A 13,253-nucleotide genomic window follows, 5' to 3' on the forward strand; every position below is an offset into this window, starting at 1 on the left:
GAAAGCCAGGGAAAAACCCCGTCATTAAAAGTTATCATTCTGGTAACATCGACAGTAATATCGGGAAATTTCCACTTCTGAGACACGTGATCCCCGTCCTTTCCCTCTGGCAACTTCAGGAGCCTCCTCGCCTGTTCCCGACTCAACAGCAAAGCTCCCGGCAGACCCCTTGCCTTCTCGAAGGCAGCTGGCCCCAGGTCTGACCCGGTATTGATCGTGCAAATGCAGACAGGAGGCAGCCAGAGAAACCCGCTGAGACTCCCATCATTACAAGGAGATAAGACTATCAGGTGTAATTAAACAATCGCCACGGGCAGACCACTCGGCTACATCCTCCATGTCTCCCTCCCTCCTCCTCCTTTTCCCCAGGACTGCAAAATAAATTATCCTGTGAAGTCAGCGGAGGCTGAGCTATGGAGACAATCAAATAGAAATTAAATCTAATTCATTTATACTCTGAGCACAAGTGGATAATGTAGGTTTTTTTCTCCCTCTCCTCTTTTCGCCTTGGTGTTAGAGAGGACTATTATGGGAAATTAATCACGAGACATGGCAATGAAAGTGATCTATCATTCGTTCAAGTGCACAGACCAGCTATATACGGTCTGTGATAGCAGCTACAAGTGTGGAGGTGACACTGTTTGGGGGAAGGGGGTGGGCGGGGAGGGGGCAGGCGCCTCGTGGAAGTCCGGGTGATGTCCCGGCCGGGGCGCAGGACCTCCGGGTCGGATGGTGCTGTTGGGAGCCTTGCACATGAGCTTCTCTGGGCTTGTTCAGGCATCTCCGAAGCCTGCCTCATACCCCTGTGGGGAAAACGCTGTCATCCCCGAAGGCTGGGGGAGCTGGGGCCTGGACGGCTGTGGGGATAACTATCGGATTTTTCTCCAGCCACTGGAAGGGCAGGCCTGGGAGAACAGCCCTAGGAGGAGGACCTGTAGAGTCAACCAGGCCTCAGACTCCCCATCCAAAACCAGGGATGAGGCCTCCTGCCCTGCCTCCTGCCCTTCCTCCTGCCCTGACTCCTGAAACAACAGCATGGTGCCGGGTAGGGGGCAAATGAGCAAACACATGGGAGGCATTGAGAAAGGAAAAGCACAGAGTGGGGTCCAGCTCTGGGCCCAGCGAGCTCACTCCAGCTTTCCTGCTTTCAAGAGAAACAATTTGGAAAATGGTTTTCCCGTCGTAGGGAGGGTGGAGATTGCATAAATAGAACATTTCCTCCAAATGAAGGGAGGGCCGAGGCGGCTGGGGCCAGCCATCGCAGGAGACGCGTCTTCATGATGCTGTACCCTGGAAGCACCAAGAAAAGCCCCGGACTGGGACGTCCCCCTAAGGCCTGGGGGCACCAGGCCTCCGAAACATGCTCCGGAGGAAAACCAAGCAGCTGGGCAGCTGGGAAAGCCCGAGCTTTGAACTCAGCATAAAACTCGGAAGAAACAAAGGCCAGTTTCTATTCTGCTTCTCTCCTGAAGGGCAGGCAGCCCTTTCGGCAGATGGGGCCGTCCCTGGGAGCCCACACACCCCACCCCCGACAGGGCTTGCACACCCCACAGAGTCCTCCTGCCTTTGCTCTCAAGGAAGCAGAGCAAGAGACCTGCAGGTGACAGCATGCAAAGGCATGTCCTGCAGGTCCTAAGCCCTCTGGCCCTGGAATGGCCCTGGCTTTGCAGCCCATCCTGCTCAGAGGTGGGCCCGAGCCAGCCAGGACCAGGATGGGCACAGAGAACAGAGCCCCTCAAGAGGGTGGGTGCCACAGCCCTCCTTCCCAGCTGAGAGGAGACGGCCTCCCCACTGGTTCCCTCCCTTTTACCCGTCCTGTCCATGTGGTCAGAATGACAGTGTCGTCACACTGCCAAGCATCAGTCTTGCCCAGAAGGTTTGGCTCTTGTCCCTAGTTCCTGGGAGGTCACCCCTAAGCCCTTGAGTGTCCTGCCTGGAAGAGCGTCCCTGTTTACCTCGGGCCATGCCATCTCAGTTTGACCCCTGGAGTGGCTGGAGATTGAGGTCAGCCCTGAGTGGTCAGTCACGTCTCCATGACTGAGACCCAGCAAAACTCTGAACACCAGGGCTGAGGTGAATGTCCCTGGCTGTGTGCCGCCCCACATCCCTGCTGCGGGAGGAGCAGTGGAGCTCCAGGCTCGTCCCCACGGCCCTGCCCAGCCTCTGCACTGCTCCCCATGGTCTGTTTTCATTGGCATCCATTCACAGGAATAAACTGTCACCATGAGGATGGTGGCTGTGATGAGTGCTGGTTCCTTCTAGCAGCCCTGAACCTCAGTGGCCCACAATGCATGTTGAAAGTCACCAAGCCAGGTCTCCCTGTGTTGTTGAAGGCACCAAGGCCCAGGCTTGAGTGAATCACTCAAGTCACGCAGCTCCATGGGCGAGGGGGCTGGGACCAGTGCCCTTCCCCGGGACAAGGCTGTCCCCTCCCGGCCTCTCCTGTGGAGCAGGCCTTGCCAGGCAGCGTGTCAGTGGGTGGCGGAGTGACAACGCCCCAGGCTGGCCAAGCAGGTGACGAGGCAGCTGAGCAGGAGGCGGCAGGGGTGGGGCACAGGCTGCTCCCATCAGCCAGAGACTGGGGACGTGCAGGGTGGCTGCCAACCCGTGTCTCTGGGGACAGCAGCAAGGCTTAGAAAGAACGTGTTGGGCCAAGGCAGGGAGCAGCCGGGAGCCACAGCCGGGCAAGCTGCCCTCCTGCGTGCACGTGCCAGGGTCCAGGGGGCAGGTGCCAGGAACACAGGGTGCTCATTAAAACCCCAGCCCATACTCCCATACCCAGACGCACATGTTCCCACACCACTTGCTCCCCGCCACCGGCCCACCAGCCACCTCCCTCTGCCCTGCCTCACGCACAGGGCCAAAGGTCTAGAAGTGATTAATGTCCTCAGCCGCCTGAGCCTGGCACCTCGGCCTGGGGGCAGCCGGCCCCCACGACACCAAGAGGCCAGCACCTGCCATGGGGCCTCAGGCTGGCAGAGCATGAGGGTGCGTTTGTGCTGGGCTCCCCTCCAGGGCTGTAGGGAAAGAGTGCTTCAGGCCCTCCCGGCTGGCCAGGTGCCACGCACATCCTCCCACAGCAGACACACTTGCACATGGCTTCCAGACCGGCTTCTATTTGAAGTTGCCCCATGCTGCAAGAGGTCCTCACCAGATCCGGCTACACGAATTATAGGCCTCGGAGCAAAATGTAACTGGGAGGCCCTTGTTTGAATCTCACAATGGTGACAGCAGAGCACTGAGCCAAGCACAAGCCTCCCGAGCAGGGAGCACATGGGGGAAGCCAGCCCCGGCCCTGCTGCCAGAGCCTCTCCTGGCTGTGTGGGAGGGGCCCACAGACATGAGGGACACAGCTTGTCCCCCTTACAACAGAAGCTGGGGACCTGCTGCTTAGCAACCACAGCAAAGCACCAGTGCATACAGGCTCACACACTCAGACACACACTCACACTCACATACAAACACACACACAGATACACACTCATACTCAGACACACACCAACACACACTCAGACATAGACACACATTCAGACACAGACACACAGATACACACTCAGACACACACATTCAGACACAGACACATACATTCAGACACACAGATACACACTCATGCTCAGACACACACAGACACAGATACACACTCATACTCACACACTCAGACACATTCACACACTCAGACACAGATACACAGACTCACAGACACAGACACACATTCAGACACACTCAGACACAGATACACACTCATACTCAGACACACACACTCAGACATAGACACACACACTCAGATACACACACATACACTCCAGACACACACATTCAGACACATACACACACTCATGCTCAGACACACACACTCAACACACACACACCCACATACTATCATACACACACACAGACACACACATTCAGACACATTCACAAAGACATATGCAGATATATACACTCACACACAGATACACACATTCACACACACACTCATGCACAGATATACACGCAGACATATTCACATGCAGACACACACAGTCACACAGATGTACTCATGTACAGACACATGTATACACACACTCGTTCATGCTCACATACAGAGACACACTCATACACACACAGGCACATGCACATATACAGACACAGACACACACACAGACAAGTGTGGACACACAGAAACACACGGTCATACCGGCACATATATATTCTTAAGGTACTTTTTTGCTAAATAATTTTATCTCAGGTCATTGAAAGTCCTAGATAATTGTGCAGCCAAACTCAGGTCCATTGCCAGTGAAGTAGACATGGGAATTTTTCAGTGAAGTCGGTGGCTCAGGGACTCAGGGCCAGAGTAAGTGGCAAAGGAGGGCCGTACTGCTGCTCCCCCACAGAATCTGGGATCAGTGCAGCCCACATGGAGGGGAGACCCCAGAAAAACTCAGGCAACTGGAAATGTTCCTAAACTGTGTGGTTGCCTCCAATGCTGAAAACCTGTTTTCACGGCACTGTGACCCCTGCCCCCCGAACAGCTCCCTACTCTCTAAGTCTCCACCTTTGAGGATCTGGTTCTCTGGTGCTGTTTTTCTAGAATGTTCCCTGCCATTATTTTTCTAGAAACTGCTCTAGCCCAGAGGCCCCGTGTCGTGCTGTCTTCCTAAAGGCACTCCGAGCCTCAAGTCCACCAGTCTCTAGAGATTCTCTCCCTCCTCAAAAACTATCTTCAGGAGCCGGAGTTTCCCAAACTTACTTCCAGATACAGAAACTCTCCTGCTGGCAGCAGGGCTGGAGCCCTAAGGGGCCATCCCCACTCCACACCACCCCCGAGCTAACTTTTACCCAACTCCAACTATTTTCAGGGTACATTTGGGTGCTTGAGAGATCCTTAGTTGCATTAAGACAGTATCATCTTTAGAGTCCTCTCACACAACACACACACGCGCGCGCACACACACACACACACACACACACAGCCTCTCCCCCAAGAGGATATGAGATTAACCTCAGGAATATCACATCTCATCCAAAGTAAAGAGGGCTGGGCGTGGTGGCTCATGCCCGTAATCCCAGCACTTTGGGAGGCCAAAGTGGGCAGATCACCTGAGATCAGGAGTTTGAGACCAGCCTGGCCAACATGGTGAAACCCTGTCTCTACTAAAAGTACAAAAATTAGCCGGGTGTGGTGGCGGGAGCCTGCAAGCCCAGCTACTTGGGAGGCTGAGGCCGGAGAATGATTCCTGAACCTGGGAGTGGAGGTTGCAGTGAGCTGAGATTGTGCCGCTGCACTCCAGCCTGCTGACAGAGCAAGACACCATCTCAGGAAAAAAAAAAAAAGCAAGGAATTTCTGACGCAGGCTGCAGCAGGGACAGACTTCAGGACATTATACTGAGTGAGATCAACCAGGCAGAAAAGGACAATCCCATAGATTCTACTGATTACGAGGTTCCCAGAATAGCCAAATCCATAAGGACAGAAAGAAGAATGGAGGTTGCCAGGGGCTGGGAGGTTGGAGGAATGGGGAGCTGCAGTTTCCAGGGGACAGGCGTTCAGTCTGGGAGGATGGAAGGTTCCGGAGATGGTGGATAGCTGTGTGACAATGAGAATGTGGTTAATACCACTGACTTGTAAATGGCTACGATGGCAAATTTTCTGTGATGTATATTTTATCACAATCTGAACAGCAAAGTTTAAACGTCTCAGTATGGAACTGAACTTGCCTAAATGTCACCAGTTACCACCAAACCCCACTGTGTTGTAAGTGTTCACAGGGCAGGAAACGGGTTGGAGGAAGGAGAGGCCCTTCTGTGTCTAGACATGTCACTGATGTGTGGACACAGAAGCTTCCATGACTGTCCTCACATCCCTCACAGTGAAAAGACCCAAGTTCTCAGTGGCAAGTTTCTATTTTGAGTTCTGGGGTCCCTGGTGAGACAATCAAAAAGAGGATGTGATCAAGGGTCCTATCAGTCATGGACAGAGAGTTCCTGAGCCTGGTGGAGCTGCAGGTGAAGGCTCAGGTGCCAGGGTTCCAGCGAGGGATAAGGCCAGCTGCCTGCCCTCGGTACTCACAACCACGTAGGGCAGGAGACAGGCAAACACACAAATTAAACACAAGGTGATAAAACGCAGAACTAATAAAAGGCAAACTTCCTAAACCAGCCAGCAGGTTTTGAGTGGTCCTCGATTTCAGAAGGTAGACAAGAGTTCGGCATCCTGATACTTTATCCCCCACGGCCTCTCCACACCCTGTATCTCACTCCTCCTGGCCACCTTGGTGGGACTGGAAAACGTGGCCAGACCTTCACAGCCTTGAGTGGAGGAGGTTCAGGATTCCATACTGCCCTAATGACCCCCTTGTCTCTCTTCCCTTCTGACCCTCAGTTTACCCATATTAAAGCCAGGGAGTTGGTTAAATGGTCCCTAAGATCCCTTTGAAGTCCCCCATTCTATAACTGGGGACCTTTGAGTTTTCCTCCTGAGAGAGGACCCAGGATCACAGAGAGTTCTGAAATAAAATAATCCTGTTCCTCATTTGGATTAAAAAAAAGAGTTTGGTGGAAGAGTATTGCAGACAACGTTTGGGCTAGCTTACCAACACACAGCAGACACACTGCGGGTTCAGAGCCACTTCCCTGGAAACTATATTTACAAACACCCTGTAACAGCATTAATGCAGGCAAATAGCTTCACAGGAGTTTAATGGAGACCTCTCCTCCCCCAGCTTAATGGAGGCAACCTCCTGATGGTTTTAAAGAGGAAAAACAACACGCCTTCACTCTCAGAGTGCGCATTTAGGCCGGCTCTGGGATTTCACTGCCAGGTGACTACCTCGAACCTATGGCAGCACCCCCCTCCTAGGATGCCAGCTTCAGGTCGTGAAAGCTCTTTCCCCTCTCCCCTAGCAATGTGCAGAACTAGGGGTTAAATCCTGCTGCCCCAGCCGGGCCGGGAGCATGGAGCAGGCATAGGCACTGCATCTTCCAGCACACGCCCTTGCCCCACAGCAAGGAAGCCCTCGTTCACATAGCTCCTCAAACACGGCGTCATGAGTGGGTCCAAGCCAAATGTACATGCCTCTGCCCCACAGCAGGTGTGAAGGGAGCCCAAGTTTGCACAGTGCCTCAAACACAGCATCCTGGGTGGGTCCAAGCCGAATCTTCTCAGGCCCTGTTTTGCTCTGTCCTACGAGTGCTTAAGTTCTCCACGATTCCATAGTTGGCTAACAAGGATTCTTGTACATTCTCCACCATCAGACAGCAAGCACCCTGCCATGTTCCTCAAAGCGTATCACCATCATGGGCTCTGGTAAAGAAAGAGCCTGACCACGCCTCCCAATCTTTCAGGATGGCCTGAAAACCGGAGTTTAGCACTGTTGACATGTGGGGTGGGAGCATTCATTCCTAGTTGTGGGGCCAACCTGCGCATTGTAAGGTGTGGAGCGGCGTCCCTGGGCCCCTCCCACTGGATTCCAGGAGCACTCCACCCCCCACTGGAAAAATGGAAGATGTCTCCAGACATTGTCAAATGTCCCCCGGGGGCAAAATCACCCCCTAGTGGACAACTGTGCTATAAACTAAAGCACCACAGGCACATCAGGGGGCGAGAATCACCAGTTTCCCAAAAAAGACTGAGCCAGAGGCCAGGGCCTCCTGTTCTCATGCCACGAAGTCACCAAGTTACAGGTGAGTTTACCAAAAAGTGAGAAAGACTGTTGTCTTCAATTCCCTGGAAATGCTCCCCAATCTTTCCAGAGGGGCCAGCTGCCAATATCAGCTGGATTTGTGCAACACTGCACTCTCTCTCACCCCATTCCAGAATTACCTGCACTTCTATAAAGTTTCTATAATCACATACATGTAATCAAATTGAAGTTGTTAGGCTTGCCAGGAGCTCCGTGTCTGAAGGAACATTGCTGGAATTTCTTGGGAAGTAAATTATAATTCTAATCACTGTCATCTATTTTTCTAAGCTTGGATTTCTGTAGAGGAAAGTTGCTTCCCTGTTTAAGTATATATTCTATGAGTACGTTTTAATTCAAAAGAGATCAAAACTTATTTTTTCTTTAGAATTTCAACCCAGCTCTTGTGATAACTGGAAAAATGTTGGAACCCCCAATCCAGGATAAGAATCACTGACCTACAGCCTGAGCGGAAAGCCCAAGAAAAGTGGCTGGATTAGGTAGGACGAGCTGGCTGCGGAGACAAGCCGCCACCACGCCCGATGCCCGTTGGCTCTGCTGCAGCTCAAAGGTTTGCCTCCAGGCTGTGTTCAGGTTGGGGTGCACCAGCGGCACTGACACCATCCAGCCGCAACAGAGGGAACTGAGCCAGGAAAGGAAGTCCCTGCAGCCAGCACTCGGCCACTCCACCCGGAGGTGACACCAGCACTGCCACTCACCATCCCTCAGGAAGAGCTAGCAAGTCGTGTGGCCTCACCACGGGGGGAGTATGACTCCCAGGTGGTCTCCCACAGAGGGTTGGCCAGAGCAGCCATGAACCCCGCCTGGAGGGGCCATGCAGCGGCAGCCCCCATGTGCTCATGGTGAAGCCAACCTCATCTACAAAATGGGACTGGCTTCCTTCCCAAAAGAGAAGAGAACCCAGGATGGTGATCATGCATTTTGTCACCTATCACACAGTCCTAAATCCTAGGGAATTTCTGCAAGGCTCTGTCTCCCCCATTGACAAGCACTGACAAAGAGTGAGATCGGGACAGTGATATAAGTGCCCCGAGTGGTCCTCGGAGCCACCCTCAGACCAGTCATAAGATAGGAAGCACCGTGATTGGTAGCAAGGGGTCAGAGCAGAGGATAGCAGGGTTGGCAAAGGGGAAAACCACAAAGGCAGTAGGGGAAGGGCACCGCCGTCCTGAGCAAACCAAGTCCTCACGGCTGAACGTAAAACGGACATGGGCACTCAGTTCCACAGCCCGACACGTGGAGATTGAAGGGTCATGGTGTGCACAGATGAGCCAAGCAGGCCTCGGTCTCCATGGAGGGTTTTGTACAGTGATTCACCTTGCGCCTTCCCCTCATACCTACTTTGGGTGAGGGAACTGAGCACATGAGAAGGTTTGGAACAAAACCGTCGTGTGACACTAGGTCAGCCCCCTCCTGCTCTTAGCTCTGCAGCCAGCCAGGCTGGGGGCTATGAGGTAACCAGACATAGAAGGACCCTACAGGTGGGAGACTCACAAGTCACCTGCCAGCCCCATCACCACTGGCCAATCCCCCAGGTCAGACATCTGCCTCTGTCCCCACCCTGGGCAGCCTGAGCTCCACCTCTATCCTCCTGGCTGGGTCCCATCTTCTCTCCCCGCCGCTCTGGGCTACTTCTGCCTCTAGGTACAGAAGAACCTCCCTGCCACCCGCCCAGACAAAGGAGAATCTTTTAGCTCTGCTTGGTCTCCTGTCTGCACCTGGGGATGCAGAGTGTTCCCGTCACCTCTTCCCTGCCAGGAGCTTCAATTCAGCTGGCTGGAAGCTGAGCCCTTCCTTTTCTTTCTTTTCTCTCTTTTCTTTCTCCAACTGCCCTTCTGGGAGAGAGAAAGAAAGCCAGGTCTTCTTGGAAATGCCCATCCTGCCATTGCATGGATCCACCAGCGTTGAAATCTCAACACTAAAAAAGAACCCGGGGAGCGTGGCTCCACAGCTGTGCCTGGTACTTCTGTGCTCAGCGACGCCATGGGTTTCGTACCCTCTCCCGGCCAACTCCCTCCCCACCAGCTTTGTCTCTCTCATGTCTATTTTAGTGGCTGATCGGTGCGCCTCTGTTTCCCAACCCAGGGTTTACGCATGTGTATTTCTATACATTATTCCCTCCACGGAGGCTTCTGAGCCATGAAAATGGCTCCTTATGCAAATCAAGGGCTCCTCCATCTGCTTCCGATACCCCCACTTCCCCTCCTAACCTGTTTGAAGGGATGCGGTACAGGCAGCAGATGATGCGACTTTATTTTTGTAAACCCAGTTGGTCCTGGAGTGCTGGCAGCCACAATAATAGGAGAGTATGCCTGTTGCTGCCTCTCCATGGGAAACCAGCCGGGAGGGGCTCCTGGGCACAAGGGAGGGGACGGCTCGGGGTCTCAGCAGAGAGGCCGACTGGGTCCTTGCCCTCTCTGCTCCTTAATGTGCCCCTCTTCCTGCCGGGTCAGGGCTTGCTGTGGATTGAACTGTGCTCCCCACCAAAAAAAAGACACGTCGAAGCCCTAACCCCTGGTGCCTCTGAGTAGGAAAAATTAAGGTGTAATTAAGAGAGAAGTTAAGAGGAGGTCATTTTGGAGCGGGGCGGGCCCTCCATCCAGCAGGCCTGGTGTGGTCCCAAGGAGAGGAGGGGACGCAGAGACACATGCAGGGGAGAAGGTCGTGTGAAGAGGCAGAGGCTGGAGGGAGCAGTCACAGCCACGGAGCACTGGGGGCTGCCAGGAGCCGCCAAAGCCAGGAAGAGACGAGGGAGGACTCTCCCCTAGAGGCTTCAGGGACAGCGCGGCCCTGCAGACACCCTCCCCTCGCAGGGGATGACCGCCCAGCAGCGCCTCCCATCTCACAGGCGCAGGTGTGACTGGGACAGCGCTTGTCCTTCTGTTTGTCTTCACTCCCCACTGCCCCTCAGTTCCCGCTTCAGGGCCTCAGGATAGGTGCTCAAAAAATATTTGACAGAATGAAGGCGGAATGTCAAGGAACTGTCCCCAGGTAGCAGCACAGCCACAGGTAGAGGTGGGGACAGGAAAACACACCTCCATGTGAATGGGTATTATCTCTTGAGACTTCATTTAACACCTGAAGGACACTTACATGCCCCTTCCCGAAGCTGCTTTCCCTGGTGAAGGGTACCCAGGATTCCGGGCACTTCTGCAACTTTCTGTGAGTCTATAGTTATTTCAGAACAAAAGGTGATGGTCACTTTTTTTTGTTTTGACAAGAGGCTGCAAAGCCCAGCAAAGGCCAATCCATCACCACCTCACCCAATCCTGAAGCTCCAGAAGACAGGGTTTGACTTCCCAGGAAGGAAGGCGTTTAGGGAGAACTGTCTCTTCTAATCCTCTGTTTTCAAACCTCCATGGAACCAGCTGTGTGGCTCACAGCAGACGGAAGGAGACTGGGGTGCGGGAGTGGGATTTGTGCAAAGAAGTGGGTGGCTGAAGTGGGGTTGGGCCAGCCAGCCAGCAGGATGGTGCCCCGGCTGGAGGTGGTTGACCCTGCAGTGATGAACCACACGTGCTCTGCCGGGGCTCCGAAAAGTAGGAGGATGCTCATGTGAGGTCAAGGGGTAGAGGACACAGGTCTGTGACAGAGGGAGAACAGCTACGGCTAGCCCTGGGACACCACGGAGGTGACGCTGGGGTCTGGGTGCACTCCTGGTCAGAGGAACCAAGGGAGAGTGGATTGTGGAGGAAGGAGGGAAAGTGAAGAAGGAAGGGTCGAGGGCACTGCTCATCCTGTCCCTGTCCCCCGAGGCTCTAGAACAGGGGCTGGCAAACTCCTGTCAGGGACAAACCCAGCTTTGCCAGCTGGGGGAACCGAGGGTTCCCCCAGCTCCCCTCACCCCACTCCCTTGGCTCCCCCAATGCCCCCTACTCCCCAGCTCCCCCGACCCACTCCCCCGGTTCCCCCAGCTCCCCCGACCCCCCCAGCTCCCCAGACACCCCCCAGCTCCCCAGATCCCCATGGGTTCCCTGGCTCCCCAGACCCCCATGGCTCCTCCAGCTCCCCTGACCCCCTGGCTCCCCAGACCCCCACGGCTCCCCCGGCTCCCTTGGTTCCCCTAGCTCCCCCCACTCCACTCCCTCGGTTCCCCCAATGCCCCCCACTCCCCAGCTCCCCAGACCCACCCTCCTGATTTCCCTGGCTCCCCCAACCCCCCCCACCGCAGCTCCCCAGACCCCCATGGCTCCCCCAGCTCCCCGCCTGTGCTTGTGAACAACGTGCTCCTGGGACCCAGCATGCTTGCTAGAGTTCATCCATGGCTGCCTCCCTGCTGCACGGCACAGCCGCGTGCCTCTGAGAGGCTGAGACCTTCTGGCCTGCCAGGGGCCTGGAGTATTTACAACCTGGCCCTTGACAGAATTTCGCCAACCCCCACCCAATCCAAGTCATCCCCGCCGCAGAGGAGCCAACCTGAACACCCACAAAGCCTGGATGGGAGGGTGTTTTAAATGAGATTAGGCAGCATTGAGCACATCCCATGGAGAGGAGGAACCGGCATAGTGAGTTCTCTTCGTACTTGCCCCGGAGAAAGCCTCCAGCAGCGCGCCATGGACAGAGTGGGCTTTGCGGGGGCCAAGCTGGAGTGAGGCACCTGCTCTGTTATCAATTTAAAGTTGTTTTTCAAAGCAGGGATGGTACCACGGAGCAGCAGAATTGTCCTCATCACCCTGGCCCTCGGCCCTCTGCCCTCAGTGAATAGATCCCCCACACGTGGCCCCGTCCACCAGCAGAGCATTCTCACCAGGACCTGCCACAGAGTATGAAATGCGCACGGCGCAGAGCCCTGCCTCCTCCACCTTTGTGCCACAGACTGGGCTCAGTGACAGCTCGCCCGACAGCTCATCAGTCGGGGGCCAACTGACACTAGCTTCCTTTGAGGCCATGATGGAATCCATCATGAAATTCAGCACCAAGAGGCAGCCCAGCCCTGCAAGCCAGACCACAGACATCAGAGTGGAGGATGACCGCCCCAGCAATTCCCTTGATCGGCGCCAGCCTGTGTAGGCCCTGGAGCTTCAAAGACGAGTGAGCCTCTGCTCCAGCCCCAGGCACCCCGCAGTGGGGCTGGAGAGGCCATGAGCAAGCCCTGCCAGGTTCATCACCATAGCATGATCTTCTGGGGAGGTGCCCACCAAGTGCCATGGGACCACCGAGGACAGAGCCTCCGGGAGCTTCCAGAGCAGCTCTGAGAAGACCATCTACGCTGGGAAACGGGGTCTGTTTGCAGTAGTGGATTCTAAGTACCTCACATTGCAAATATTCCAGGCCTGGCCGGTTAGACGGTCTCGGCCTGTCAGAGCCACGTGGCCATGCCGTGCAGCAGGAAGGCAGCCACAACGAACGTGGTGGAGTCATACTGTGGGCTGGTGACATTCTTGGACCTCTGCCCTAAGGTCAATGGGGCTTTGCCCCCAAGTCCAGGAGCTGCTCCAGGCTCAGGACTTAACAATCATCCACGCAGAGCCTGCCTCCTTTCTCCTCGGAAGAAGCACAGGCAGACTCCTTCCCGGGACGTACTGCATGGAGAAGCCCCGCTGTCACTCCCAAGTCCCCAGACCCCACTTA

The 13,253-nt window shown here is 54.9% G+C and overlaps 1 protein-coding gene across 46 annotated transcripts in view; it reads right to left on the reverse strand.

Moving 5' to 3' along the window:
- RBFOX3 (RNA binding fox-1 homolog 3) overlaps nt 1-13,253 on the reverse strand; it is a 508,442-nt gene that overhangs the window by 414,325 nt on the left and 80,864 nt on the right. The gene's annotated exons all lie outside the window — the stretch shown is intronic.

The sequence above is a fragment of the Callithrix jacchus genome, chromosome 5 (assembly GCF_049354715.1).
Source record: "Callithrix jacchus isolate 240 chromosome 5, calJac240_pri, whole genome shotgun sequence".
Taxonomy (NCBI): Eukaryota; Metazoa; Chordata; class Mammalia; order Primates; family Cebidae; genus Callithrix; species Callithrix jacchus.